Source organism: Muscardinus avellanarius, assembly GCF_963383645.1.
Source record: "Muscardinus avellanarius genome assembly, chromosome: 12".
Classification (NCBI taxonomy): domain Eukaryota; kingdom Metazoa; phylum Chordata; class Mammalia; order Rodentia; family Gliridae; genus Muscardinus; species Muscardinus avellanarius.
Window position 1 is genome coordinate 35,538,035 of NC_137798.1, and position 15,513 is coordinate 35,553,547.

The 15,513-nt window shown below is 37.5% G+C and overlaps 1 protein-coding gene across 2 annotated transcripts in view; it reads right to left on the reverse strand.

Moving 5' to 3' along the window:
• The window catches only part of PRKD1 (protein kinase D1), a gene marked incomplete at its 3' end in the record, with an annotated part of 322,889 nt that overhangs the window by 105,980 nt on the left and 201,396 nt on the right, over nucleotides 1-15,513 (reverse strand). The gene's annotated exons all lie outside the window — the stretch shown is intronic.

Sequence of the window (15,513 nt, forward strand, 5' to 3'; positions counted from 1 at the left end):
CATGATGTAGAAACAGAAAAAAGAAACAGGAGCACAGTGTCCAAGACGGGGAAAGACTTTGAAGGGAGGTGGACTGTGTGGCCCAAGAAAATAGTTCATATGCTTTAACATCAGTTCACTTAGAGACCTTTGTCAAAGGCAGGAAACAGTAGGATCTAGTGCGCTCAAGTAAAGAAAGAAAAGGTAAAGAAGAAAAACAGAGAGAGAAAGAGGAGCCATGATGGGAATACTTCTTCAACTTTCAAAAAAATTTCATATATCTAAGCTTCTCTATTCTACTGCATAGGAATGCCTTTGGCTTATCAAGACAAGAGTAAGACTCCCTTATATTTTAGTCACGTAACAATGTCCTTCAGCGGCAACCCATAATTAGTCTTCTTGTACCCTCAAGTACCCCGAGCAGTGCTGAGACATTTGTCATCTCTCACTACTTAGTCTCTTTATTTCCAAATAGAGACAAAAGTAAATACATATTTTCTATTCAATTGCCAAAATAACTGGACTTTCCCAAGCCTCTCTGTGCCTCCTTTCCACACACTGCCTATACCTAGAACACAAATTGTTGTGACTTAGAGCTGATTGATGTGAAGCCTGGCAGAGTCAAAAGTATTTGCTTGAAGCTGTGCTTCAAAGTGTGTTCTAGTTTCTAGTTTGACATAAGCTTTGTGTGAGCTGAAGTCAAGGAAGATGAGTGTACTTGCACTAAAATTCTTAAGTATCTCCTGCATCATTTAACAATATATTAGGCATGATTATTTTGGGTTACCCTGGATATCACAATATCATCACAGTTGTCCTCAAATGTGGAAGTGTGAAGCCAATGGGTCAAAAATAAGAATGATGCAAAATGAGAAGAATTCAATTGTCATTACTGACTTCAAGGATGGAAGGGGCCCTAGGCCAAGGAATTCAAGCAGCCCTCCAGAAACTGAAAAAAGCAAGAGAGCATTTCCCCTAGAACTTCCAGAAATGAAGGCAGCCCTGGTGACACCACAATGTTAATTCAAAGAGATCCATTTGAAATCTGGTCTTCAGGATTATAAAATAAAGTCATATTGTTTTAGGACAAAATCTTTATAGTGATTTTTCAAAGCAACAAAACATTCAGAGATACCATTTTATTTCAATTTCGATCTTTAGAATTTTTTTTACTGGTATATTAGGACAAATTTCCTTCTGCAAGGAAGGTACTGCTTGTTGTTTGCTCCTTTACATATTTTCTGAGTTTTGAAAATGGGGAGGTTGATGCATTAAAAATATCTCCAAGTTTTATTTAGGAGCTGTCCTCAGTTGTTCCAAACTAAAACTTAAGTTTTCTTATATTACTTCCAATTCTCATGAAGAAAAATTAAAAATCTCAAGTAAGAAAAGAAAAAGAGGAAAATCTAGATTTCTGGAAAATTTATATTGCTTCTGATGAATAATATTGTCCCACTGCATAGAGGGGAAAGTGACTCAATGTTCTTGTCACTGTTTGGAGGAAGGTCCACATGGGACCAACCCTGTTTTCCCCAAGCCAGTCAATATGTGTTTGAAAGGCTACTCTGGCAGGAATTATTCTCTAATACATGTAAGAAATATGAATCAAATAGAGGCACTTATTAAATTGAAATTATTAAGAGGGCATTTAGATATATTAATTAATTATATACTTAAATATATTTAAATAAGAGAAAAATATAACCACTAAAAATGATTCCCTTTAGTCACAGTTACATCGTTTTGTGTAAAATTCAAGCCTGCCCTCATGAATCACAGTTTTGATTTTGTACATTTCACTAAAGTAGTCAATTTGGAGTCAAAAATACTTAATGGTAAAATGCTTAAAATGCTTTTAAAAGGATTAATGGAAGTCAATGGTATGCTGAGAAAATAAGCAGTTGAGCTTTCAAAATTGCTGAGTATAGGTGGTAAATCTCAATTATACCTCCAATGACATTATCCACAGCCAAAAACTACACCGAACTGAAAAATTATGAGCAGAAAAAAGTGAGAACCAGCAAACGGCCATGGCTTAATGCACATCATTTTATATCTATTGAATCATAAAGCGTGTTTCTGTGTGCTAGCATTCATGTAGTTAAGAACTTAGGTTTGCAATTTGGCTCATAGTTCTCTGTCATCCTTGACCATCTAGAGATGAATATGTCAGTGTCATAAATATTAACATGGTTTGGTGATTATTCTCTACTTATTTATTTAGCATCATCTAAAGTAAGGACACTGAACCATACATATTGGTAGAAGTTACAATTTAGAAGAATTTCCTTTTTAACTTCTACCTCAAATTTTTTTCTAAAGCCTGCTTGTGCCGGAAAGCATAGATTGAGTGCAGAGTCTCATTAAAATAATTTTACACCCTTTTGTGACTTTCAAATATTCTGTAAAATTAGCTTATAACGTTTATGTGATTAGTGCCAGACTAATCTTGAAATACCACTTTCATTAATATCCCTCTCTTGTTTTACTAAATAGTATTATGTTTCCCACTGCATTGTTCATTCAAAAATATTTTTTAGTGTAAATTACCTAACAGACACAGTTGTGGGAAGGGCAGAGGGGCTGAGTATGCTAAAAGAAGTAATGCCCAGGGGGCTAATGATCAAACTCAAGACATACAAATTATATAAACACAATTATAAATAGAATGTGATAAAAACTATAAGAGTGGACATTTACAGAAATGAAGATTTAGTTGGACTTTCAAGGGTAAAAGTGAAGTTTAAAAGGTGAATTTGGGAGGAGGCACTCTAGACAGAAAGAAACACCCAGAGTCAGAAAGCCAAAGGCAGTTTTAGGAAATGAAAGTGGCTGTTCATTTTGGCTGGATCATGAAATACTCAAAGGTGATGTGAAAAAAGTATTCTGGGAAAAGCTGGAGAGTAAGCCAGGGCTGTGCAGAGACACTTGAACACCTGCTTAGGGAACATGTGCTTATGTTCAGTAAACCTTGAACACAGAGGCGCTGCAGCTTGAGTTGACTTGGTAGTAGATCAGGGCCAACTTTCTGGAAGACTGGCAGGCAGGATAGACTGCAAAGAAAATGCAATGTAGAAGAATACAAATAGGATGAGAAAGAGCTATGGGGCTTCCAGATGGGGTTGTAGCAGTGGAAAGAGAGGGAACAAAGAAAAATGTGAGAGCTATGGGCTTGACAACTAATGTGTTGATAATACAGAAAATAAGCCAAGAGTGGCAATGAACCCTCTCAGCGAAGCGGAAGCCCATCAGTATCACCTGTGAAGATAGAGCAGCCGTGAGAGTTAAACAAGATGGATGCAGGTTCTCCTCTAGATGGGGCGAGCTAGGGCACCAATAGGCTATCCAAGGGGAATGTCCAGCACACTGTTACACATGTGCTTCAGGAGAAAAGTCAGAAGTGAGACTGAGATTGGAAAAGTCAGGACAGAGGCCGTGTGTGTGTGTGTGTGTGTGTGTGTGTGTGTGTGCACGCGTGTGATTGGGAATTTAATGCAGGGGTACCTCTGAGCTACACTCATAGCCCTATTTTATTTTATTTTTTATTTCAAAATAGGGCCTAACTAAGATACCGAGGGCCTCCCTATGTTGCTGAGGCTGGTCTTGAACCTGCAATCCTCCTCTCTCAGCCTCTTAAGTGCTGGGATTGTAGGTGTGCGCCACCACCCCAGCTCAGAGGCAGTTCTTAACCTCAGAGGTTTGAAGAAGTCACCAATGGAAAGAATAAAACGGCCAAGTGGAGTTCCGAGGAAAGGGAGATCCTTAGAGAAGAAAGGGGCTTGAGTTCCAGGGAGGATAAGAGAGAAGCAATATCCAAACAAAAGTGCTTTTTTTTTTTTGGTGGTGGTACTGAGGTTCCCGGGGCTACACTCCCAGACCTAATTTTTTTATTTGGAAACAGGGTCTCTTAAGCCAGCGAGGCTGGCTTTGAACCAGCGCGATTCTCCTGTCTCCGCCTCCCAAGCGCGGGGATTACAAACTTGCGCCACCACGCCCGGCAACAACAAAAGTGTTTTAAAAATAATACTAAATGCTGAAAAATGACTGTTGAGTATAAGATAAACTGAGAAATAATGAGCACCATTTATTATGCATGTAGAGTACTTGAGACACTATGTTAAACACTTTATATGTATAATTTCACTTAATCCTGATCCCAAAGCAAAGAGAGGTAAACTGTGATGTTGTCATCATCAAGAACAAATGAGAAAATTAAGGCTTTGAAAATGAAGAAATGTGTTCATAGAGAATGAAGGACATTCTCTATGGAATGTCTAGAGCATGGAGTCTTCGAGACACAGACGACCATGTTATTTTGCATAATGCCCGTCTTTATGCTCCAACCATTTAAGCATATGATTCTCTCATCAGTTAAGTCACTGGTTCTGTCAGACAGAGACCTGTCACGTTTTAACTTTCTTCTACATCCTACATAGCAATTGGGTGGCAGTGAGGGGTGTGGTGATCCCAGTGAGGAAACCCTTGTAACGAATCAGCCAATATGTCCAGATTCTACAAGAAATACCAGTAAAATAGTAGGAAGGCATTGAAGAAGGGAGGTGGGAGGGTTGGTAAAAGAAACAGTTCAAATAATACTGTGTACATATGTGAAATTATCAACACGAATCTCAATAACATGTATGGGGAGTGGGCAGGAGCAGGGCGGGACCCAGAGGGAAACCCACCAACTGCTGTGTGCATGTATTTTTTTCTCACTCTGAACCACATTATGATGTCTAATTACAATGCACCAATAGACGTGTATTTTTTTTTTTTTAAGAAGTTAGGATTGGAGAGGGATAAAGCAAGCAGCAAAGTCTCTAGTTTAGAAAGTCAGTTATAAGAGGCTGGAAGGACATCAGCTAACTGTGCAGGCATGGATGGTCCATGACTAGGAAGGAAAGAAACTGCTCACTGGGTGGGGCTGAGGCAGGCTGCTTTGCTCTAAAAATCCTGAAAATATACTTGGCTTTTCCTGTAGTTATCACACCCTTGAGATTGTTAGCAAATTAAGACATAAATTTTTTTTTCTAGTACACTAGAAGTTTAAGCTTATTTTATAAGGTTTCCTGCCTTTTCACACTTGGATTTTTTAATTCTGAAAAAGCTCCCCCCACCCACCCTTTTAAAGAGAAATTCTACAAAAAGCACCTATCCAACAAAGCTTTTTTGTTGTTGTCTTCTTCAAAAAAAATAAAAAAAAGATGGTGTCCTTTGGAGTAAAGTTCAGACAAACGCCAAACTTCAAGCTCCTTGGCTTCCCTGCTTGTATCCATTTGGCTGTGATTCTCAAGCTAGAGGGCCAAGGTGATTTCTTAGCATTTTCCATTCAAATTGCAAAGAAGAACAGCGGGATATGGTGGTGCACACTGATAATCCCAGGATTTGAGAGGCTGAGACAGGAACAGGAGGAGGATCCCAGTTCAAGGGCAGCCTCAGCTACTTAGTGAGAGCCTTTGCAACCCAATGATACCCTGTTTCAAAATAAAAAATAAAAAATAGGGCAGAGGGTATAGCTTGGAGGTAGAGTGCCCCTGGGTTCCTTCCCCAGTACCCCCCCGCCCCCCCCACACACACATGTGCCAAGAGCAGCAAATGCCGCAGAAGCTTGACTGCCCTAGGGTTACGGACACCTTATTTCACAAAGGACATCTATCTTGAAGACTCTTAGGAAGTATGCCCCCCCCCCCATTGAGTGCTTGTTTTCAGCTTTTTAAAACATGCTCCAAAACATTATTCCTAATCTGTTGAGGAAGTGAATGCCTATGTCAATGCATTGAAAGCACTGTGCCTCTCCAAGACTTTTTCAGAACTTCATGGAGAGTTGAGCAGAACTTTACTCAACAAGATAGGAGAGCACATATGAACACCTGGGAAGTTGCACATCAGTGGCAAAAAAAAAATCATAAAAATGGAAGATGATTATTCAAACACCATTAGTGCAAAAGGAACAGTTCATTCAATGTTAGCCTCACTTTTTTCCAAATAACTTTAATTAAACTGCATAAAAAATGTGGATGGTTAAAACTCTCAAGCATGCAATAAATACTTGAACATTTTCCAGGAAAGATGATACATCTCTGGAGGTAAGTAGCACCTCTGTGGAGCTCTGGTTTAATATTTTATTTTATTTATTTAGACAAAGAATGAGCAAGTGTGTGTGTGTGTGTGTGTGTGTGTGTGTGTGTGTGTGTGTGTATGAGAGATAGAGAAAGAGAGAGACAGAGACTCTTCTATGCAATACTGAACTAGCTAACTATAACTCAAGTTCAGATGTTTATGCTCAGGATAAAAACATTTCTATTTTGGACTGTATAGCTTTCATCAGCATTTAGTTTTAGAAATAGAAACTTTTTTAACTCAGAATTTCTAACAGTAAGACAGATTCTCATTTTGATGATGACAGCTGATTTGGGGGAAAATGTTTATTTCCATTTTAAAGTCTTCAAAGATGCACATATAATAACTTTCCATACTAACAGTATTAAAAGAAAGAAGACACGACCAGTTTGGGGTTTAGTGTGCACAATTCTTACAAAAGGTTTCCAAGTTTTCTTCAGTAGTTTTATGAAACAGGATACAGAGGTCCCATCCCATGGACAGGCTGAAATCTCCTGCTATTCTCGCTTTACTTTAATCTAAATTTTTGAGCGTCTTTCTTGTTGGAATGGGGAGTGTGTACCACATTTCAAGTGGTGATGTACTTTTATCTGTTGTTTCATCTTGAGATTGACAGTTTTCCTTCCAGAGGTTCAGCGATGGGCAGTGAACAGGGGTTAGGGCTGAGTGAACAGGGGTTAGGGCTGAGCTGTTGTCTGACAGATGATCTAATAGATTCCAGATTAAGGCCTTGTTGGTGTGTGAACTAGCTCTACTAGCCACTTGCCAGTGGGATGCCCTTGGCTGAATCCCTAACCTCTCTGTACCCCAATTTTCCCATCTGTGGGGTTGGAATGACAATCACATCACTTACCTAAAGAAATATGTCAAGGATTACTTGTAATATGATTAAGAGAGTACTGGGTACTCCATTATATACTGAAGAATCAATTCTATTACTATCATTGCCATCCTCTCCACCTGGGATTAGACAGAGATGACAATGACCACAGCACACAACTCACCCCAGCCGACTGTTGAAAAAAGTACCACGATGTTGTTGTCAGAATTATCTTCTCTCTACTTTCTAAAGCTCAGTCTCCACAGTCTGTCTTCGATTATTTCTTGGCCCCACCCAGAATCCATGGCCTGCTGGCCCAAGTACTCCTTTGACTGAATGTGGTGCCCAGCTAAGCCACCCTTACTCTAGATTTCTTGAGAGCTGGTCACTATCTGAAACATGCTTCCTTTTATCATTAGATCTTAACAATAAAGTTATCAGAACAGATATTTGCATAGGTCTTAAAAAGCCTACTATAATCTCTTGTGATGCTGTATCAAGAGAAGAAAAGTTATTTACCAGCTGTCTTAAAGTCCAGTTGAAATTAAGGGATCTACATAGACTTCTGATTGGATGAGATTAGGAGCAGAGAAAAGAGGGGAAAATGAGTATTTCATACATATTTATTCTTCACAACAGCACCACTGGTTAGATATTATCAGGGCCTCAAATAGTTTTGCTAGTTTCTCAAGGTCAGCAGAATGAAGCCCATGCTCATCTGAGACTCCAGCACAAGTTGTTGCAGAGACAGCCAAGGCCCTGCCAGCTGGTACAGAGCCCTGAATGCTGGAAGTCTTTGCTCAGGGTGCAGGAGCTGTCTTCAGGCATCACTACAACTCTTGCATACCTTTTAGCACTCACTAATTATCTAAATACTGAATTCTCCGAGTTAAATGTCTGTTTAAAAGCATCTTCTGATCATCTTCCCTGTCATATAGTAACTGCTTTGGAATCTAATACTCAACCAACCACACCCAGAACAATTAACCTATATCTGGTTTTCAATCTCTGTCACTAAAATTAACAGGTGGACACTAATCAGCCCTTCACAAGCATGTTGACTTGCCATCCATTGAGTCTTCAAAATAATTTCACATCCATAACCTAATTTCATCTGCCCTACTTGCTTATTAGTTTTCTGTTGCTGCTGTAACACAGTTAGTAGCTTACAAATAATGCAGATATAGTATTTTACCATTCTGGAAGTCACAAGTCCAAAACGGGTGTCAGGGCCTCAAGCCGCTTGTGTGCTCTGTTCTTCCTGGAGTCCCAGGAGAGGATTCGCTTTTCTTGCCTTTCCAGCGTCTGCATTCTTGGATCATGGCCCAGTCCTCTATCAAGCCAGTAACAGAGGCCAAGTCCTTTGCAGGCTGTCATCTCTTCCGTCTCCCTCCCTCCTCTACATTTATGGGCCCAGGAAAATCTCCTTTCTCAAAATCAGCTAATTTAGCAACTTTATTTCCATCTTTAATCCTCATCCTCCTTTTCCATGTAATGTGCAGATTCTAAGATCAGAACATGGACACCTCTGGTGAGCCACTATTCTGCCCACTGAGCAACTCTATAAGGCAGGTATGGGCAAAGGCTTGCCATGGTACCAGTCAGAACACTGAAATGAGAATAATTAAATCACTTTAACTGGCCAAATTATAGTAAGTGGTGAAGCCAAAAGAGAACTTAGTTATAGTGAATGGAGTCCAGTGAACTAGACAGACACTCCCACTACGAATACCTTTATTCCTTAAACTTTCAAAGGCAGGGCCCCCGTCTTCTTACTTTCTGGATGAGGTTACCCACTCCCCTGGTTTAATTATCCAATTACTATCTATACTTCCTAAGATTATCTCTAGCCCCAGAATTTGCCATTTAGATCTGAATATCAGGTACCTATCACACACTTCAAATGTTCAAAATACGCAAAACCAAACTCAACAACTCTCAAAACCTGTTTCTATTCCTAACGTCCTTTTTTTTTCTTTCCCTGTACTGGGAATGAAATCCAGGAGCATTATACTTCAAAGTGACACCCCCAGCCTGATTTTTTATTCTTTATTTTGAAATAGGGTCTCACTGAGTTGCAAGGGGCCACACTAAGTAGTAGCTTAGACTGTCCTCGAACCATAATCCTGACTCAGCCTCCCAAATGATGGGATTACAAGGTCCTTGTTTTAATTCTGTCAAATTGCCCATGCTCGAAACATGGATATCCTCCTTGTTTGTTTATTTGTTTACTCTTTTCTGACTCCAAATATTCAATAACTAACTCCTATTCCTCTTGAAATTGGCTTACTTTTCTCCAATTTTAGTTTCAGTGACTGAAACTACCATGAATTCTTACCTGGATTTCTGCTCCATTATCTCTTTTTTTTCAACGCTTCCTCTTGCTTCCCTTCTCAATTTATTCTCCATGCTGTACTAAAAGTTAATATGGAGCTTGTATGAACAACAGTGTCATCTTTTATATAATCCTCAAATCTGCTGATCTATCTAATCACAGGCATCTCTCCTACCCTTGGACCCCTGGCTCAGGCATCACAGAAACACTTTCATTTTGTGACAGGTCCAGGCACCCTTAAGACCACTGCCTATTCCTTCACTCTCATCTGGCTAAATCCTATAAATCCTTCAGCTTTCAGCTTAAACTCCCCCATCTTTTCATTGACTATGCTGTTCTCCTTAGCCTGGGTAGATAATTCTCCATGTATTTGCCTTTACCATATGAGTCCTGTCTGGTGACTGCTTCCGTCCTTGATAGGGTTTTAAGTCCCATAAGGGCAGCGGAATGGCCAGGCTTAGCACAGGGACTGGCACGGACTAACTGGGAAGTATGCCCTGTAACTTGAAATCAATGGCATGTTTAATTACACGATGAGCCAAACTTAGATGGTGCTCGTTAAAAGAGGGTTCGTTTGCAATCGTAGTGATATCTTTCAGTCAAGGAGACAGGTAATAAGTAAACCTGATTAATAAATCACTTAGCATGTTAGGAAGTGATCAGTATAAAGGAGAAAATATAAAGTAAAAAGAAAGATATAAAGCAAAACGAAAGAGAAAATATAAAATAAGAGGAAGGTGGGAAGCATCAGGGACATTTTTTTGTGCATACGGGGGCAGGCCTGGGGATGGAACCCAGGAAGCAGTCTACTTACACATTTTTCTACCAGGTTAATACATTGAAGATGCCAATAAAGACAGCAGGGTTTCTTTTTAAGGTGACAGAAATTTCTAAAATTAAATAGCAGTGATGACCACACAACATTGTGAATAGACTAAGAACCATTAAATTGTACATTTCAAATCAGTGAGTTTAATGTTAAATGAATTATATCTCAGTAGAGATATTTGTTAAATGTTTGTAAGACCTGGCAGAAAATAAAGATATATGTAATAAATCACTTTTCATTAGTCCAATACATTCAGCTTGGAATAGGAATAGTTATCTCAAGGGTTTTTTTTCTGCCATTTTCTAGGGACATCATTTCTTCTAAATATTTCTCTAGTAGGAGAGACAGAGTTCATAACTGGGAAAATGAGTGGTGACTGGTAGCCAGCCTCAAGGGAAGGAGGAAAATAGAATGGAGAGTTAACTGTAGGGAACTGAAGAATTCCATATTCATTAGAAAAGAGGTCACCTACTCCAGCTGGGGCTGCCTCTTGAAGCTGCAGCTGAGCGCCCGCTCTCTGGTTTTCCAACACTGGAAAAACAGAAAATCTCTATATTTTTAAACATCTGGTTGAATATTCTAGGAAAATAAGAGTCTTTCAGCCCAATAATACCTATTTGTAGGTTCTATCTAGCCCACTCTGACAATTTGTAGCCACATTTTGACACACAAAGGAAAAAAATCATGTTTCCGAATTTAAACTTCTTTCTATTCTAATCATATAATTTAAAATATTGGTATCAGGAGCCAATACACATGATTATGTGCCTTGAAAAAAATTATTTTTCAGAATGCTTCAATGCAAAAATGCAAATGGCCTCTTCTACTCAGAAAGTAAATAGTTACATTAACACCACTCCCAGTGTTGCTACAGCATACATGAATGCATGTACACAGATTAAACATTTAATTAAAAGTTAAAATTTCATCTGAAAATCACCATTTCCTGAAATCAAGATGGTTTGCCTCATGTTTATAGATTTGCTTTTACTAGCATTTTAAATTCCATGAAGCTGTCCCACTGATTATGTTAACCCACTGCAAACATCTATTTTATTAAAATCTATGTGCAAGATAACTTTGGGGAAAAGGCAATAATGTTGTAATAGAAAATTTTATTTCCTGAATTATACTAAAGGAATTTTAGGTAATCACATCAGTTCTTTTTAATTTTTTTTTTGACATGATTGTATTTGAATTTTACCAGCAGTTTCAGCGAATGTATTTTTAACTTTAACAAACAGTATGCTTTAATGTACTCCTGTTTGACATAATGAAATTGTATAACTCCCACAGCTTTCTACTTTTTTGATATTATATAAGAACCCTGTAATTTTATATGCCAGCGAAGACAGAGCACCTGAGAATAAATGCCTATTTAAACCTTAGAGCAATATTTGAAGATGTACTCTACATTTCTAAAGTAGCTCGGGGTCAAAATTCACCAGAAAACAAGAGATGCTCAAATATGAATTATTAAAATGTGCTTTTTCCTTATTATAGCTTATATTTTAAATTTTTCTAAAAACTGTAATCAGTAGTCATATGGGATCTGTCAATGCACAGACAGTTACAGCACCAGCTCGATGCTTCTCCGCTTCAAAGATCTAGATATCTGAAACCGAGTTTTGAAAAAAATTGAAAAATGACATTTGAAACATAAATAAATCTTTCTAATTACTATTATCTGGATAATAAGGTATGATAGAAAACTTCTCAAATTACTAAAATTAAGTAAAGTAGGCATGGTTTTCTAGGATGTCATTTTTTAATGAAGAGGGCAGAATAACAAATGCATTACTTAATGAGTAATGCCATTATAACAGCTTTGCGATTTTAAACTGCAAGCTTTATACAGCTCTATTAAGCCTGGCAGAGTCGAAATGAAATATTAAAAGTGATTTATATCAAGGGAAATCCTAGGTGTTAGGTATATTTTGGCCTTCTGAATTCATTTCTCCTTTTCAGGTTGTCACTTAAGTTGAAATGCTTACAGGACATGCCAGCATTTCTAATGACTTTAGAAAGCTGTCTACTAATAAGACTCCTTATGACTCTTGTAATTGGAAAAGGCTGGCCCTCCTCCCTAGAAACATGTCATGTGAAGCATCCATTTGTAAGCATTAGAACCATCTGGTGATACATGGGCCTCCCAGACTCTCTCCACCCCAGGTGTGCCCACACTGCTCCCTGGTTTACAAGTCTCCACTGTAGACTTAGTCCTGAACCATTTTCCCTAAAAGAAGGACAAAGTCATTGTATTTGCAGCCTGGAGTGGTGGCACCCTGACTGTGATCCCAGTATGTGGGAAGGATTACAGGTTTGAGGCCAGCTTCAGCAACTCAGCAAGAGACTCTACCTCAAAAGAAAATGTAAAATAGGGCTGGGGGGTGTAGCTCAGAGTGAGAATGCTCCTGTGTTCCATTCTCCCCAGGCCTGTGCTACAGGACAACAAGAACCAGATATTGTTCTGGGAAGAGGTGAGGAATGCTAAAGGGTTTTGCATGCTAAAGTGTAAAGATAGATTCATTTGGGTGAATATGGCATTTGGCAAAGTACATACTACAAAATACAGTCTCCTTACTTTTTTCCACTGAATTAAATATTGTAAACACTTTTTCATCAGTAACTATAATCTCATTTTTCTTTCTAAATATCATGTGCCATTTCATGTTAACAAAGTACAAAAATTTATATAGTTATCAATGGGCATTTTAATAGTGGATTTCTAGTTTTCTGCTAGTATTCTTGCAAAACTGTTTTTGCATGTGAGGCTATTTCTAGAGTACAATTGCTTGGTCAATGAGTTTTATTTTTAAAATGTTTAAACCACTAAGCCAAGCATGGGAAGGAGGGATGGGGGGATGGGCTGGGGATTGGGTAGCGGCTAACTGGGCGATGTGTGCATGTATGTCTACACAAGTTTTTTATCCCATTATGATGTATGAATACAGTGCACCAATAAAATATTTTTTAATTTTTAAAAAAAAGGTACAGTGAATTTGACTGATAAAAGGGATATTGGAATTGACTTTCCACCTAATAGTATGCTAGCTGGACCATTTTCCCACACTGTTATCAGTATGGTATCCAGTACTGGGCTTTTAATTTTTGTCAATGTTCCAGATTAAAAAAAAATACATTCAGTTAATTTGCATTTATTAGATTACAGTTAAGGTTGAACTTTTTCAAATATTTATTCATTTTTCCTCATATATTTTAGTTAATTCTTTTGTGAACTGTGTGTCCAGATCTTCACAAATTTTTCCTTTGATTAACTTGATGTGTTTTTATTTCTGCAAGAGCATTCACATGTACCCAAACACAAATACCTAATCTTTGTATTTATTTCAATTTTTTTTCCAATTCTTACACTAGTGCTTATATTTATGACTTTTTACGATTCAGAAGTTGAAATATTTTAGAAAGTAAGATGCTGGCATAATTTTTCTCATGACTTTAGAGTTTGTGTCACACTTGAAAAAGCTTTTACATATAATTTACAGATTTGCTTCTTAACTCTTAATTGTTTAGAGTTCATTTTCAAAATCAATATTTAATTATTCCAAGATCATCTATTGTACAATCCTTCCATTTTTTCTATTCAAAATAAAACTAATTTTTACACAAATATATCTCTCAATGGGTTCTTTTATATTCATTCAACTTTCTTTAAGGCAAAGTTGCATTATTTTAATTCTGTGGATGTACAGATGTCTTCATATCTGGAATGGGAAGTATCCTCAGTTGTTCTTTTAGAATGCATTACTGGCATTTTTAATTTTACTATTACTAAAATTTTCAAATCTGAAGAAGCACATCACAGATAACTCCTTTTCCCAATACAAGATTCGAGAAGTGTTGTCAAGGTTTGGTCACATTTGTCTCACTTATACCTTTTAATTTTTTTTCTTTTGATAGAGTATTTTAAAGCAAATTCAAGATGTTTTGTCATTATATACCTACATATTTCAGAGAACATTTCTTAAATTTTTCATATAGTTTTACAAAAAGCCATATCCTTATTTATTACAATAGTTTCTCAGTTTTATTATCTAACTTATACCCTATAAACAAGTCTTTATTGTTCTTTTTATATGTCGTGTGTGTGTGTGTGTGTGTGTGTGTGTGTGTGTGTGTATTTGTGCATGTGTATGCGTTACTAGGGATTGAATCAAGGGACATTCTACTTCTGAGATATATCCTCAGCCTTTTAATTTTTTTTTTTTTTTGAAACAAGTTTCATTAAGTTGTCAAGAGTCTTGCTAAGTTGCTGAGGCTGGCCTCAAACTTGAACTTCTCCTGTCTCAACCTCTCAAGTACAGGGATTATAGACATACACCACCACTCCTGCCTCTTTATATTTCTGAGTAGAATAATTAATTCATTATTTCTAAACTTCCTCATAGTCTAACAAATGTATTTAAGAATATAATTATCTTCTTAATAGCATGCTGACAATGCCCTAAAAGCACACGATGTACAGTGCTCTCACTGAAACTCATTTCTAAGTAAGTCTGTGAAACTTGATCATCTGTTCCTTTTTCTTTCTTAAACTACCTTTTTAGAAAGATAATTTTAAATTTCCATACTGACAGGTTTTGCTCTCTTTTACTGCACTGAGGTTAAGGGATACAACCTAGATGGTTTCTACTTTGATGAACTTACTAAGATTTTCTTTGTCATGTGGTAACATCTGTGATCCCCCAACTCTCTATGTTTTTCTTTCAGTTATCTTCATCTTCATTGACTGGTCCTCAGCTCACGAAGTTTTTCCATTTAAATCTAGAAGTCTTCTGTCCCCTTCCACTTAAAAACTGTAATAATGTCTATGACTATGACTACCAGGGTGTGAGCTAAAACTAATGTCTCCTTTTGACTTGCTGCCTTTCATTCTTCCAGAAATCCTTTTCAGTCTGCAAAACACTACACTACACCAGGCATGGCAATTAAATTCTAGGGCAGATATTTTGGTCTGTTGACCAGGAATGGAGTATGTGAATCATCATACATCACATTGATTTGGGATCATGTCTAGTGACCTTAACTCAAAATGATTGAAAGCATTAGATCTGATGTTTTAGAAAATGAGACATTGTTTTTAGAGGAAAAAATTAAATAGTAAAGGGTACTTGAATTGCCAATAAAAAAACTGAGAGTGAAAGGGGAGGTTTGGGGAATTAAACAGACCAAATAATATTATGTGCATATATGAAAGCACCACTATAAAGGCCACTATCGTGTATGGGGAGCAAGAAGTGAGAGGAGTAGAGAGGGAAGCAGTCCAAGTGATGTGTGTGAATGTACAATGATGTACAATCACAGTGCACCAAAATGATTAATAAAAATTAAAATCAAGTAAAAATAGGATATAGTGGAGAGGAGAATGGGAAGATGCAATCATAAAGGAAAAAAGTTAAAGATTATGCT